Source organism: Schistocerca serialis, unplaced genomic scaffold, assembly GCF_023864345.2.
Source record: "Schistocerca serialis cubense isolate TAMUIC-IGC-003099 unplaced genomic scaffold, iqSchSeri2.2 HiC_scaffold_1331, whole genome shotgun sequence".
In the NCBI taxonomy this organism is placed as follows: Eukaryota; Metazoa; Arthropoda; class Insecta; order Orthoptera; family Acrididae; genus Schistocerca; species Schistocerca serialis.
The window spans coordinates 1,426,828-1,440,309 of record NW_026047549.1 but is presented as its reverse complement, the minus strand read 5'-3'; the positions used below and the strand labels follow the sequence as shown (position 1 = coordinate 1,440,309).

At 41.8% G+C, this 13,482-nt stretch overlaps 1 protein-coding gene across 1 annotated transcript in view; it reads right to left on the bottom strand.

Moving 5' to 3' along the window:
• Positions 1–13,048, bottom strand: part of LOC126439682 (uncharacterized) — a 54,121-nt gene extending 41,073 nt beyond the window's left edge. Inside the window, exon 1 of the mRNA XM_050090572.1 lies at positions 12,927–13,048. The gene's annotated coding sequence lies outside the window, so the exon portion shown is untranslated. The remainder of the gene's footprint in view (positions 1–12,926) is intronic.
• Between the last annotated feature and the right edge of the window lie 434 nt (positions 13,049–13,482).

The following is a 13,482-nucleotide window of genomic DNA, read 5'->3' as shown; positions in this document are numbered from 1 at the left end:
TTACCTTTTCCATTCCCCTGTATATATTAGTCCTGTCGACAAATTCCATACATGAGGTGTTATGCTAGTTGTGCGATAGGCCCGCAAGTTTCCGCTCTTATCTTCATGGTTGTGTCTAATGGTGTATCCACCATTCTCGTATATTCTAGACGCCAACTTCAATAATTCTTGGTTGACACTATCGCCAATGATTTGCTGATCAATTGCTGTGTTTTTTTCTGTTTCCCAAGGTTTCTTTTCCGTTAGCTCCTTATATCTATCTTTGTTTGTCCAATTTCTACGATGCCCTTTTCATAGGTGTTCATTTCTGTTCAAATGAACTGCCTGTGTGGTATTCATCAACGTAATATCTACAGACCAAGAGAAATTCAAATGAATTTCGTGATTGCTTTGCACTTTAGTGTCCCACTCCTTTCCGCATTTTGTTCTTCCAGACCATTCTCTTAAACTTCAATCCACTCTTCATCGCAATTCAGTTGACATCTGAGCTTATATCTGGCCCTAGGTGTGCCACACAATCGAAGAGCAGGATTTAGAAAACGATAATTTCGACTGCTAGACATAGATAATCGGACAATTCTTCCCATAAATACAGATGTACGAGTATTAACAAGAGTGTCGCCAGGACGTAACCTCAGATGGAACTTTCCTGTGCCTCGATCCTTTTCGAAGCATACCTCCCGTGGGGAAGCGAGGGTTTTCGATAGCTACCGACGGTTGCGAGTTAAAACAAAGAGCGACAGAGGGAGAGAGAAAGGGACTCCCCTCTCTTCCACTCCGCTCCAAGGCCAAACGTCGTGTGCAATCATGACTGTTTGTACTGAATCAATAATGTTATGTAATTGCAGTATGTAAAGTTTTGATATTTTTATCATTATGTAGTTTGTTAAAAGAAAGGCGAACAAACATGTAAAAGTAATGCATCCACAGTTTGAAACAGGTACACTGTCTTACATCTAAGTCAACTTAAAGATGCAGAGCTACAATTTTGTAGTATGTGTATTCTGATATAAAGCATAACATGTGGAATTTATGAAACCCCATACATTAATTTCTGTCATCAGTGATAATACCTGCTACAGTTGCAAAATTGTACATCAGCGGTTGATTTTATTACTGGGATGTGTATCAGCAGTTGTGCATGTCCCATCAAGAGAAACGTGTGTTCTTATGTGTCTCCAATGTTGTTGTTGTTGTTATTAGCAGAAGTAGTATAGTTATCACTACCGTGTGCTGCTCGTGTACTTCGCATGTCGTAATGTTGACTCACTGAGATGTCAGGTTATATATAAGAGAGTGCACGAATGCCTTAATTTTATCAGGTGGAATAAACGCATGAAGAAGTAAATAAATGTACACAATGTGCCAAATTCCGCTACTTTTTATAACGCACTTTACACTATTTCTAAGGACACGGGCTCTGTCGTTTCTTGCGACTCTTAGTGGATCCCCGTACGCTCTGTAGCGTATGGCATTAAAGGTCTAAAAATTTCGGAAAAGTTACAGTACCTTCCTGCATTGTCACTTTTATCACAACGACAATGAACGGGAGTCTTAAAACGTCACGTGTCAGAGATCTGTGCTGAAGTTTAGTGAGCGAGCAGTCTAGATCGCATCACATCGCATAGTGATTTTTTAATCCGGACCTGTGCGCTACCTTCATGCTGAGTACCCTGGGGATGCTCCGAAGACAGCAGCCGTGTTCACAGACCGCGTGGACACGCTCCTAGCTGGACGACCGAACACTCAGCCATCCTGCCGCATCCCGACATGCCCGCTAAGCCATCCGGTCTCAGCCTCACAGCAAATGTCTGCGTCCAGCGTGTGGACAGCGACGGTCTCAACGTCCCTGCGATCTGGCGGCTCTACGGGACCTGTTGAGTGACGTCAGCTTGTAAGTAGGCTGTTTAGGTTTTTTATTGGTAACGCCACCTCTGTATGAAAATCACTGGCTGTGCTGTGTGCAGTCTGTGGCTGCTTTGCATTGTTGTAATACTCGCCATTGTAGTGTTAGGCAGCTGGCTGTGAACAGCGCGTAGCGTTGCGCAGTTGGAGGTGAGCCGCCAGCAGTGGTGGATGTGGGGAGAGAGATGGCGGAGTTTTGAAATTTGTCATGAACTGCTACATTTATATATGATGATATCGAGGTAAATACATTGTTTGTTCTCTATTAATATCTTTCATTTGCTAACTATCCCTATCAGTAGTCAGTGCCTTCCATAGTTTGAATCTTTTATTTAGCTGGCAGTAGTGGCGCTCGCTGTATTGCAGTAGCTTGAGCAGCGAAGATTTTTGTGAGGTAAGTCATTTGTGAAAGGTATAGTTTAATGTTAGTCAGGGCCATTCTTTTGTAGGGAATTTTGAAAGTCAGATTGCGTTGCGCTAACAAAATATTGTGTGTCAGTTTAAGCACAGTCATGTACAATTGTTCAAAGGGGACGTTTCATATGTCGACCCTTAGCCGAGGATACCTCACTGGAATCTTCTGATTTTTTGTTGTAGCTTGTGTAATTAGTGTAGATTTTGTTTATTGCTAGCGCGTAATTGTAGAGAGAATCTCCTTTGTAGTTGCAGTCTTTCATTGTTGTACAGTAAAACAGTTGTGGCATGCATGTAGATTTGCAGCAAGTTTTTCGCAGCTGCGCTTGCAATTAACTAAACATTATTTTCAGTGCTATGTTAACGTGTTCCCCTATTTTTGCTCTTCAGATTGTGCTTTTCTGTGTTATCGTGTGAAATATTGTGACAATTATGGCGTGTGAAAAACGTAATACTAGGCTCCAAAGTAAACTGAGAAATGACAGTGAAGACGAAAGCAGTGTGTTAGCGCCGCAGAGTAATGAATTAACTAATGTTCAAAGTAGTAATTTGGTAATTGTGCATAGGGAAATTGAGCGGGCGGCAAACAATGGCGTAGGCAGTGAAACAATTAGTGAACAGGGAAGCATTCTCGATCGATCGATCGATCGGCAACAGCTCGCCTCAGGAATCGGGAATGACAGAACACAATATTGCAAATACTGTAGACTTAGGTTTTGGGTTCTCACCGTTTTCTCAAATGAGTCAAGAAACATTTTCTGCTTGTCAAAATGTGAATGTTGCCGGTGCAACTTCACTGCCGAAAAGCACTGAGGAACATGTTCCAGACACTAGTGCATTGTTATTACAATTAATACAGCAAATGAGACAAACACAGCAAAAGCTTCAAAAGTTAGACACAATGGAACAAAATCTTCGAAAGTTAGATACAGTGGAACAAAATCTTAAAAAGTTAGACACAATGGAACAACATCAGAGACAAACACAGCAACAGTTAGACACAATGGAACAAAATCTTCAAAAGTTAGATACCACACTTGAACAAACACGTGAAGATTTAACTACTGAGTTACATAACATTGAATCGAAATGTCAAAAAGTCTGTAATGACGTAAAGACACAAATTTGTGAGCATTTTCAACCTATTTTTTCGCGGCATGAAAATGTATTACAGAATCACGAAGCAGCCATAAAAGAACTGCAAACCATTGTTCATGAAAATCACGACACCTTGCAAGCTAAAATTGACTCAGTTGCATCTACCGATTCGGTTACGCAACTTGCAAAAACTCAGGAAAACTTAAAGGACACAGTAGATACTCTGAAACTTGGTTCAGAAAAACATACAGAGGAAATAATTTCACTATCGGATAAAGTAGCCGAACTTTCAGATCAGTTCACTAACTTATCTACAAAGGTAGATGATGATCTGAATAACACAACACCTGTAGCCTTCACTGACACTGAAAAGTATGTAGAAATTAGAAAATTCAAACAAAATCAAAATCAAATCAATACACAGTACAAAAGAGAAATCCGGGAAGTGCAAGATCAGTTGGCACAAGTAGTACAAGAATTACGTATTTCAGAGGACACTCGCGCCCCAATATGGGAAGAGGGACATAGAAATACGGAACAGCCACAAAATAATAACACAGCGCATTCCGGAAATTATGAAAGAAATTGGCAATGTGCACCGAATTTTGAGATGGAACCGCCGAAACGACGTAACAATGACCGATATGCGACTCGCCGACATGATGACTTTGACTATAAGCTGTTCATTACTACACGTAAATTCAAAACATTTAAGAATTCTGGCAACGACATTCATCCACAAGCGTGGCTCCATCAATTCTCTCATTGTTTTCCTCCCAACTGGTCATTAGAGCACAGATTAGAATTTATGTGTGGCTACTTAGAGAATGAACCAGCTGTAAGAATGCGATCGGTCATTCACGATTGCCACAGTGAAGGAGAGTTTTACCATGCCTTCCTCTCAGCATATTGGTCTCAAGCCACACAAGACCGAGTAAAACATAGCATCATAATGATGAAACGTTTCGAACAATCTGAATTTTCCAGTCTTATGAAATATTTTGAAGACATGTTGCATAAGAATCAGTATCTTTCAAACCCATACAGCCCCTCAGAACTCATCCGCATTTGCTTAATCAAAGTGCCTGAACATTTACGACATATTATTTTGGCAGGACGTTGCAAAGACGACATTGAAGCATTTCAGGGACTCTTACAAGAATTAGAAATTGACACTGACAATCGCGGAATGCGAAACCAGGAACACAACAATTACAGGTCACATCCGTCGCAATTCCGCGATGAAAGAAGTAATAACTTGACACGACAAGGCTATTCTCACAACACAAATCGTGACCAAAACAGACACCACCCGTATGACAACCGTTGGCAGAGTAGTAATAATTACAGGGAAAGATCACCTCTCCGCAGTAGTGACTATCACAGAGACAATCAGAGAAACAGACAATTTGGGAAACAAAATAATTATTATCAAGGGAGACACAATAACTTTAGATGCAACAGTCCAGTATGCAGTTACGATTCAGGGAGAAATTCTCCACCACTTAACAGACAAGAAAGAAACTACAGGAACTACCGACATGACGACAGACGATGTGATCGTAACGACAGACCTGAATTGCATCAGAACTGGCGGGACTTAAACAGGGCAGGGCCCTCTCGTCACGGTGAATTTGTAGAAGTTAGGTCTCCTAATCCCAATAACAACGCACGCCAACAAAGAGACAGACAATGACTCGCGCCGCAGGCACCCACGTGCGCCGGCTGGCTCAGAGAAAAATAACACAGACGCTAACCTTGAGAAAAATTCCACTATTCTTTACTGACATATACCAAACGATGATTCCGTTGAAGTTGAAACTCTGCGTACTAGGAAGAGTAAAGGTTTACACCACAGTTCACATGTAAAACCGTTTATTGAAAGATAATCTGCTTTTTAACTTTGTCATTGCCATAAAACTTTTCACTTCACATTACTAGTATGCTTGTCAGACTTAGAATCTGTTAACATGCAACAATGTTTGAAGTTAAATATCCAGTCAAGAACCAAGAGAACTTATTGAAACAGAAATGACGAATGCATTGTTATAGTGAACAGACGTCACAGTGTTATTGTGTGTGTACATTCTTGCTTGTTAGTTGCACGATTATGGAACGACTATAAGGCTTACATACTTAGAACATTTACCAGTACTGCTAATGAGATTTTAATGTAACATTTTGGTTTACTTGAAAATATATTCTGGATTGAAAGTACTTTCAGTGAGATACCAGATGGCACAGTGGTTAGTTTATGTGATAGCTACACGATTTTATCACGACGCTACTAATGAGTGACAATTTACAATGTTGCTTTTGCGGTGTTTCTGCTTTATATCTGCACAATTTTCTGTTTTATTCTGGAAAGTAAAACAGGTTTTAGTAGTAACTTTTGTGGTATAGCTACAATGAGACTGCCTCTTCCGTAGCACAACAATACGTTACAGCACAGTACTTTCCTCATCACGGCAATAAGCGTAATAACTAAGACATTTATACGCAAAGCATTTCACTTTTGTGTATTATGAGGGAAGTACATTGACTTCTGCAGAACTTAGCTTTCGGAGGACGATAACTACGACACTTCCACACAGATTATGTTGCAACAAGACGCACATTTAGCGCTACAGGACACGTATTTGAGTGATTGATTTTGTACTTAAAATATTTATTTTTAAAGATATTTGGAGTACAATGATACAAAGGTTTTCCGTGATACATTTCATTCCATTGCTGTAATCTGTAACACCTGAGGGCATAATTACATTAATCCTCAGGGGGGTACACGCTTACTTTGTGTACCATGTGTGTGGCAACCACAAGGAACCCTAGCTAATATGGTATTTGCTTATACAACTTTACACATCGGTACCATATTTCTCTAACACACAAATTACACAACTATCTGATCATTTAACTGAGAGATAAACATTTTTTTACTACATCAGTGTCACATGTTTACGCAATACACAGTTGGGTAACTTCACACTTACGAAACTGTTTTTTGTCTGTACTTTGTAAACTGTTCATATTTTTTCGGAATCATTGTGATACTATGAGAGCTTTGAATGATGTATTTGGTAAGGGAGCATGATTTTAAAGTACGTTTGAGGTAGATGACACTTTCGACATGAGCAGAGAATTTTTTTTAGGTTTTGAAATTATTGGAGGAAGCTACGACGATTTTGAGATTTGACTGAGGTGTTATGATGTTATTATTACGACGACGATGTGTATTATGCTGCTGAGGTATGTTTATGATTAATAGGCTGATGCTTATGAGTTATTTGATTAAGCCACGTAGCTGTTATGATGAAATATTGAAGAAGTGTCGACGAATAAGGTAAGGAATAATGATTAGTGTTTAGGGACTCTGGTGTGTGAAAAAGGTTGTTGGAAACCAAGATTCGTACTTTAAGAGTTATGAAACGTGTGTAAATGCGTGAATATATCACAATGCCGGCGAAAATTTTTTGGACTCTGTTATTTATATATGAGACTGTCACAGTAGTGGAAACTGCGGTCGTAAATATTTCCGTAAGAAAGTTAAGTGACCACCTGCACGTAATGTGTCGCGGGCACCCACCTGGGCGAAAGCCGCCCGAAAAAAAGCCATTAGCCTTTCAGCAGCACAGGTAGAAAAAAAGAAAGGGGAGGCCATTGTCCTCGCTATTGACATTTCCTTGTTGAAAGCATACTGTGGAGCTCGTAATTTATGATATTTACTAAAATGCCTAATGAAATGATTAGAAACATTTTACATCTATTGTCTTTGTAGTTAAGAGATTCCTCATTTTGTTTAATATCTGGTTTCCAGCTGTGTTGCAGCATTGGTTTCATAAAATAAAATTAAATGCATTTGCTAATGTGAACACTTTCTGTCAACAGATCTATTAAATAATAATTTTGTGATCCACATTCTTCAAAAAAAGGAGCATTTGGAAAGGAAAGAACAATAAGAAGGGACTAGTAACAGTAACTGCATACATAATATTCTTTTCAAGTACATGGTAATATTTCTTTTACAATAAGTTGTTGTGGTGCACCACTTTAATTACTTAGACATTAAGATGTGATTATACATTTCCCTTATCTGCATTGTTATCTTTAGTGTACTATTTTTTCTGCTTGAGCTATGTCATGTTTAGATATAAGCTGCTGTTTGCCAGGCATAGTGCTACTGAACTTTAATTTGTGTTACTCTGCTAAGCCAGATTTATTTTTTTGTTTGCTGCGCATTGCCTCATATTAGTTGTAATGTTGAATTGCTTGGTAATTTAGATTTACTGTAGCTTGCTTTGCGATTTTCCATTTCTTTTATTGCTGTTTATATTAATTGTTTTATGTGCTGCTGCATTGCCTTGTCCCTTAGTTTAGCATCTGAGCTCAGTAGATTTAAGTTAGCTTAAGAGGGGGTAGACTATATAAGAAACTGACTATGGAGAATAGGTAAAGAATGCATTGCGAAGTTATATGAAAAAGATTTGGGCCCAAATGAGTATTGTACAATCAGAGATAATTATTTTGAAAGAAATATGAACAGAATACAAAAAGCAGGCTTAGATAGGACTTTTTGGGAATAATGATGAACAAAGGGAGATTTCCATGCAAAATACTGCAGTAAAACAAACCCTGTCCTTTCCCTTTTGTGTTATCCCACTATATGTTTGTGTACCCTTGTGTATTTGTTTTCTTCCTGTCTCTGTGTACTATTTCATAGAACTTTTTTCTCTTCTAATACTAATTTACATTCACTATGATGAGGAATACTGTTATCCTCAAATACAATTGGCATTAATAATGTGTTATTTACTTTGTAAAGATGTTTAGACATTATTTATTCTGTTTTGTGTTAATGCTCATGTGTGAAGTTGATGTTTCGAAAGTTATTCTGATCTTTTATGTACACTCCTGGAAATGGAAAAAGGAACACATTGACACCGGTGTGTCAGACCCACCATACTTGCTCCGGACACTGCGAGAGGGCTGTACAAGCAATGATCACATGCACGGCACAGCGGACACACCAGGAACCGCGGTGTTGGCCGTCGAATGGCGCTAGCTGCGCAGCATTTGTGCACCGCCGCCGTCAGTGTCAGCCAGTTTGCCGTGGCATACGGAGCTCCATCGCAGTCTTTAACACTGGTAGCATGCCGCGACAGTGTGGACGTGAACCGTATGTGCAGTTGACGGACTTTGAGCGAGGGCGTATAGTGGGCATGCGGGAGGCCGGGTGGACGTACCGCCGAATTGCTCAACACGTGGGGCGTGAGGTCTCCACAGTACATCGATGTTGTCGCCAGTGGTCGGCGGAAGGTGCACGTGCCCGTCGACCTGGGACCGGACCGCAGCGACGCACGGATGCACGCCAAGACCGTAGGATCCTACGCAGTGCCGTAGGGAACCGCACCGCCACTTCCCAGCAAATTAGGGACACTGTTGCTCCTGGGGTATCGGCGAGGACCATTCGCAACCGTCTCCATGAAGCTGGGCTACGGTCCCGCACACCGTTAGGCCGTCTTCCGCTCACGCCCCAACATCGTGCAGCCCGCCTCCAGTGGTGTCGCGACAGGCGTGAATGGAGGGACGAATGGAGACGTGTCGTCTTCAGCGATGAGAGTCGCTTCTGCCTTGGTGCCAATGATGGTCGTATGCGTGTTTGGCGCCGTGCAGGTGAGCGCCACAATCAGGACTGCATACGACCGAGGCACACAGGGCCAACACCCGGCATCATGGTGTGGGGAGCGATCTCCTACACTGGCCATACACCACTGGTGATCGTCGAGGGGACACTGAATAGTGCACGGTACATCCAAACCGTCATCGAACCCATCGTTCTACCATTCCTAGACCGGCAAGGGAACTTGCTGTTCCAACAGGACAATGCACGTCCGCATGTATCCCGTGCCACCCAACGTGCTCTAGAAGGTGTAAGTCAACTACCCTGGCCAGCAAGATCTCCGGATCTGTCCCCCATTGAGCATGTTTGGGACTGGATGAAGCGTCGTCTCACGCGGTCTGCACGTCCAGCACGAACGCTGGTCCAACTGAGGCGCCAGGTGGAAATGGCATGGCAAGCCGTTCCACAGGACTACATCCGGCATCTCTACGATCGTCTCCATGGGAGAATAGCAGCCTGCATTGCTGCGAAAGGTGGATATCCACTGTACTAGTGCCGACATTGTGCATGCTCTGTTGCCTGTGTCTATGTGCCTGTGGTTCTGTCAGTGTGATCATGTGATGTATCTGACCCCAGGAATGTGTCAATAAAGTTTCCCCTTCCTGGGACAATGAATTCACGGTGTTCTTATTTCAATTTCCAGGAGTGTATTTACTTATGTCATAATTCCTGTAACACTGATGTATATGTTAGTTCGATTCTTTTGTAAAACCTGTACCACGAATGTTATCTGTATTGTTATGTTCTTTAATGATGTGTTTTGTACCTTTGTTATTGTATTTTTATGTTATCAAATTGTAATTCACACCAGTTCATCAAATTAAGTAACCTGTAAGTTACATTTCACTGCACACGTTTCTGTTGGTCATAGTATATGGACAATATGTGAGAAGTAGGGACTGTTAGTGTTTGCACGTGTGTTACTAATTCAGCAAGGGACTGGATAACAGCATTGCTGGTTCTAAGGACAATTCCAAAAAGTTTCTGAGTGCACAAGTGGTGGTTTATGGACTTGCTATATTATCCGCAAGACTCTTCAATGGTGATTGTGCACCTGCACAGTCACAACAGATGGCTGCTGGCTATCTCTACAAGGACTACAGTGGGTCTACATCTTTGATGATCCATCAATATCATTATTTCTACAAGGACTGCAGTGGGTCTGCACCTCTGGTGGCCCACCAATACCGTAATCTCTACCAGGACTACAGTGGGTCTGCTCTGTGATGACCTACCTACCAATACTCTTCAAAATTTCGACTGACTCTGCTGTGGGTTTGCTCTGTTGTGGCCCATTACCTGTATGCATGTCAAGAGTCAGCACTGTCTTTCGTTGGAAGGACAACACTACTTCTTCAAGACTGCATGGAAATCCACTACTTCTGTGTGCATTTTCTTTTACTGCTCAGACTTTGAGAAAAACTCTGCATTTTTACTGTGATGAACAATCTGGACTGTCCTTATGGACTGTGAGAAATTTTTAGCTTTTGACCAACATTGTATCAATAAGTGTGTGCATTTGATATCTTTGTTATTGTAATTATGAAAAATTTTATCAAATCATTATTGGGCACTGCCCAATCCAATTTGTAAAATATTTTGTGGGGAGCATGGGGGCTATGTAAGTAGGCTGTTTAGGTTTTTTATTGGTAACGCCACCTCTGTATGAAAATCACTGGCTGTGCTGTGTGCAGTCTGTGGCTGCTTTGCGTTGTTGTAATACTCGCCATTGTAGTGTTAGGCAGCTGGCTGTGAACAGCGTGTAGCGTTGCGCAGTTGGAGGTGAGCCGCCAGCAGTGGTGGATGTGGGGAGAGAGATGGCAGAGTTTTGAAATTTGTCATGAACTGCTATATTTATATATGATGATATCGAGGTAAATACATTGTTTGTTCTCTATTAATATCTTTCATTTGCTAACTATCCCTATCAGTAGTTAGTGCCTTCCATAGTTTGAATCTTTTATTTAGCTGGCAGTAGTGGCGCTCGCTGTATTGCAGTAGCTTGAGCAGCGAAGATTTTTGTGAGGTAAGTGATTTGTGAAAGGTATAGTTTAATGTTAGTCAGGGCCATTCTTTTGTAGGGAATTTTGAAAGTCAGATTGCGTTGCGCTAACAAAATATTGTGTGTCAGTTTAAGCACAGTCATGTATAATTGTTTAAAGGGGACGTTTCAAGCAGAACACGACACAACTGGAGAGACTCGTGGACTCTCTTTGTCGGCGAACTCAGACCCTTGTCGAGGCTAGAGGCGGTGTGCTCTACTCCTGTGTCAGAATGATCTCTCCTTATCTGCCAACGGTTGTCATACGGGTGGTGTCTGTTTTGGTCACGATTTGTGTTGTGAAATCTGTCCTCATTCTTCACGTTTATTACTTGTAACCTTCCACATAAACATAACTAACTCGACCTTGTTTTGTAAGGAGAAAAACGTAAACTTGCAAGATCTCAACCCTAGATACCAAACACCCACCCTCTCTTAAAATAAATGGCCATACGTATGATAATACTCATTTCAGACGTCTTGAATGCAGAGTTTTTAAAGTTCAGTAGGTGCGGGTTGCCTGCCACTGGCTCCACCCCACTGCAGCTGCCTGATGCACGACTGCAGAGTACTGTGCAGCGGGGTGACGTCCAGAGACCTCAGACCCGCTTCATGTCGCAAGTGTGGGAAGGCGTGTGTGGAGCCGGTCACGTCTGTCCCATGTGTTTAGAAACTTTGTTCTTCAAGTAGAACACATGTTATTTAACGTGAAAAACGGGTAAGCAATATGAGCAGATAGTATTTCAATGCCATGTGCATATATGGTCAACACTGTTTAGCAATATTTTAGGACATATTCTGCAGCAGTTTTTTATAAAATACACGCACACACACACACACACACACACACACACACACACACACACACACACAGATCTCTGTTACGGACAGGGGCAAGGTGAAATCTGACAATATTACTTCTTCAAACCAAGCTTCCTAAACAGTCAGTTCGTGATTTTACGTCTCCGTCGCATTGTGCCAATGAAGTTGTTTGACGAAAATGATCGTGGTGAAAGGGTGTCGTCATCATTGTCACCACCATCCTCTCATAAAGAATAGCCTAACGTCAATCAACTATTCTTCTCTCCATTTAACGGGTCTTCTCTATGACTGCCGCAACTAAATCGCAAGGTACAAATAGCAGCACAAAGAATCGCTCATAGAGTTTCTTTTGCCTGGTGTACGAGTTAGTCGAATAGCCACATATAACGACGCTTACCGCTCACAACTGTCGCGAGCTTTGACGTTTAAACGTGGCAATTTGACCGTCGCTGTATACTGCTCCTGGAGGTGCCACACTGTCGCTTGTCGGTTGACCGGCACTATAAACGCGAGCCTCTTACTCACCGTACCGTACAGTTGTTCGAGCTCCGACAATGGGCGAACGCAGCGGAGCGTGCCAGAAAAGTGGTACACGAGCGTTGAAAACCTATGTGGTCAGAAGGTCTTAACTGCGTACAGTCATAATCGTGGCGCAAATCTCCGCGCGACATAGACAGCTGGGGCTCACACCTTGCAAGTGTGCGTTTTGTATGTGAGACCAGGTTGGTGATCTTCTCTTGTTAGATGCAATCGGTTGTGATTAGATAACTGTTTCTTTTATCCAGTGTGATTATTATTTATTCTGATGTTTTTATTTCTATGCACTGTCATTAGGACTGAATTTTCAAATGTGGTGCAACTCCATCATCATGTGTTCATAAGCATCGACGAGAGTTTTTATAGAATACCTAAATGAGAACATTACACTTTATTTAACAATAACGAACTTCCAAATAATATACTCACCAGTTTTATTCCTCCACTTAAACTGAACATGACGCCGCCTCTCACATCTCACCCTGCCGAACGTGGCTCTTGTGATGCGTCGAACAGCATGCAATGACTGGGACAGGATATGATGCCTCAGATCATCCTTTTGCAGCGTTGTCATGTTCCATTCCGTGTTGTTCAACCTTTCAAAATAAAATGGAGTCAGCTTATGTGACAGATGATATCCTGAAACATGACTGTATTTTGTAGACTAGAATAGTGAAAACTAAACTGAACTTGCCCTTCTCCAGCTTTTACGTTTCCCATTGATAGAGGTCGACAGCCCATTAGAGACGAATCGAGGTGTCAGACAGGAATTCTGGCGTAAATTACGGCTGGTATGCGAGTCTGCTAACATATTCTGGCGATCATTTCTGATGAAATACAAGAATTCACATACAAACATGCAGCCAGAACTATGATTGGACAAGCATGGCAGACCGCCTTCAAAGGCATGGAGTGGGCGCTCCCCCACAACATGGCTCACCGTCTGCTCCTTGGCGCCATAATCACGAGCAGCACTTCCACTATA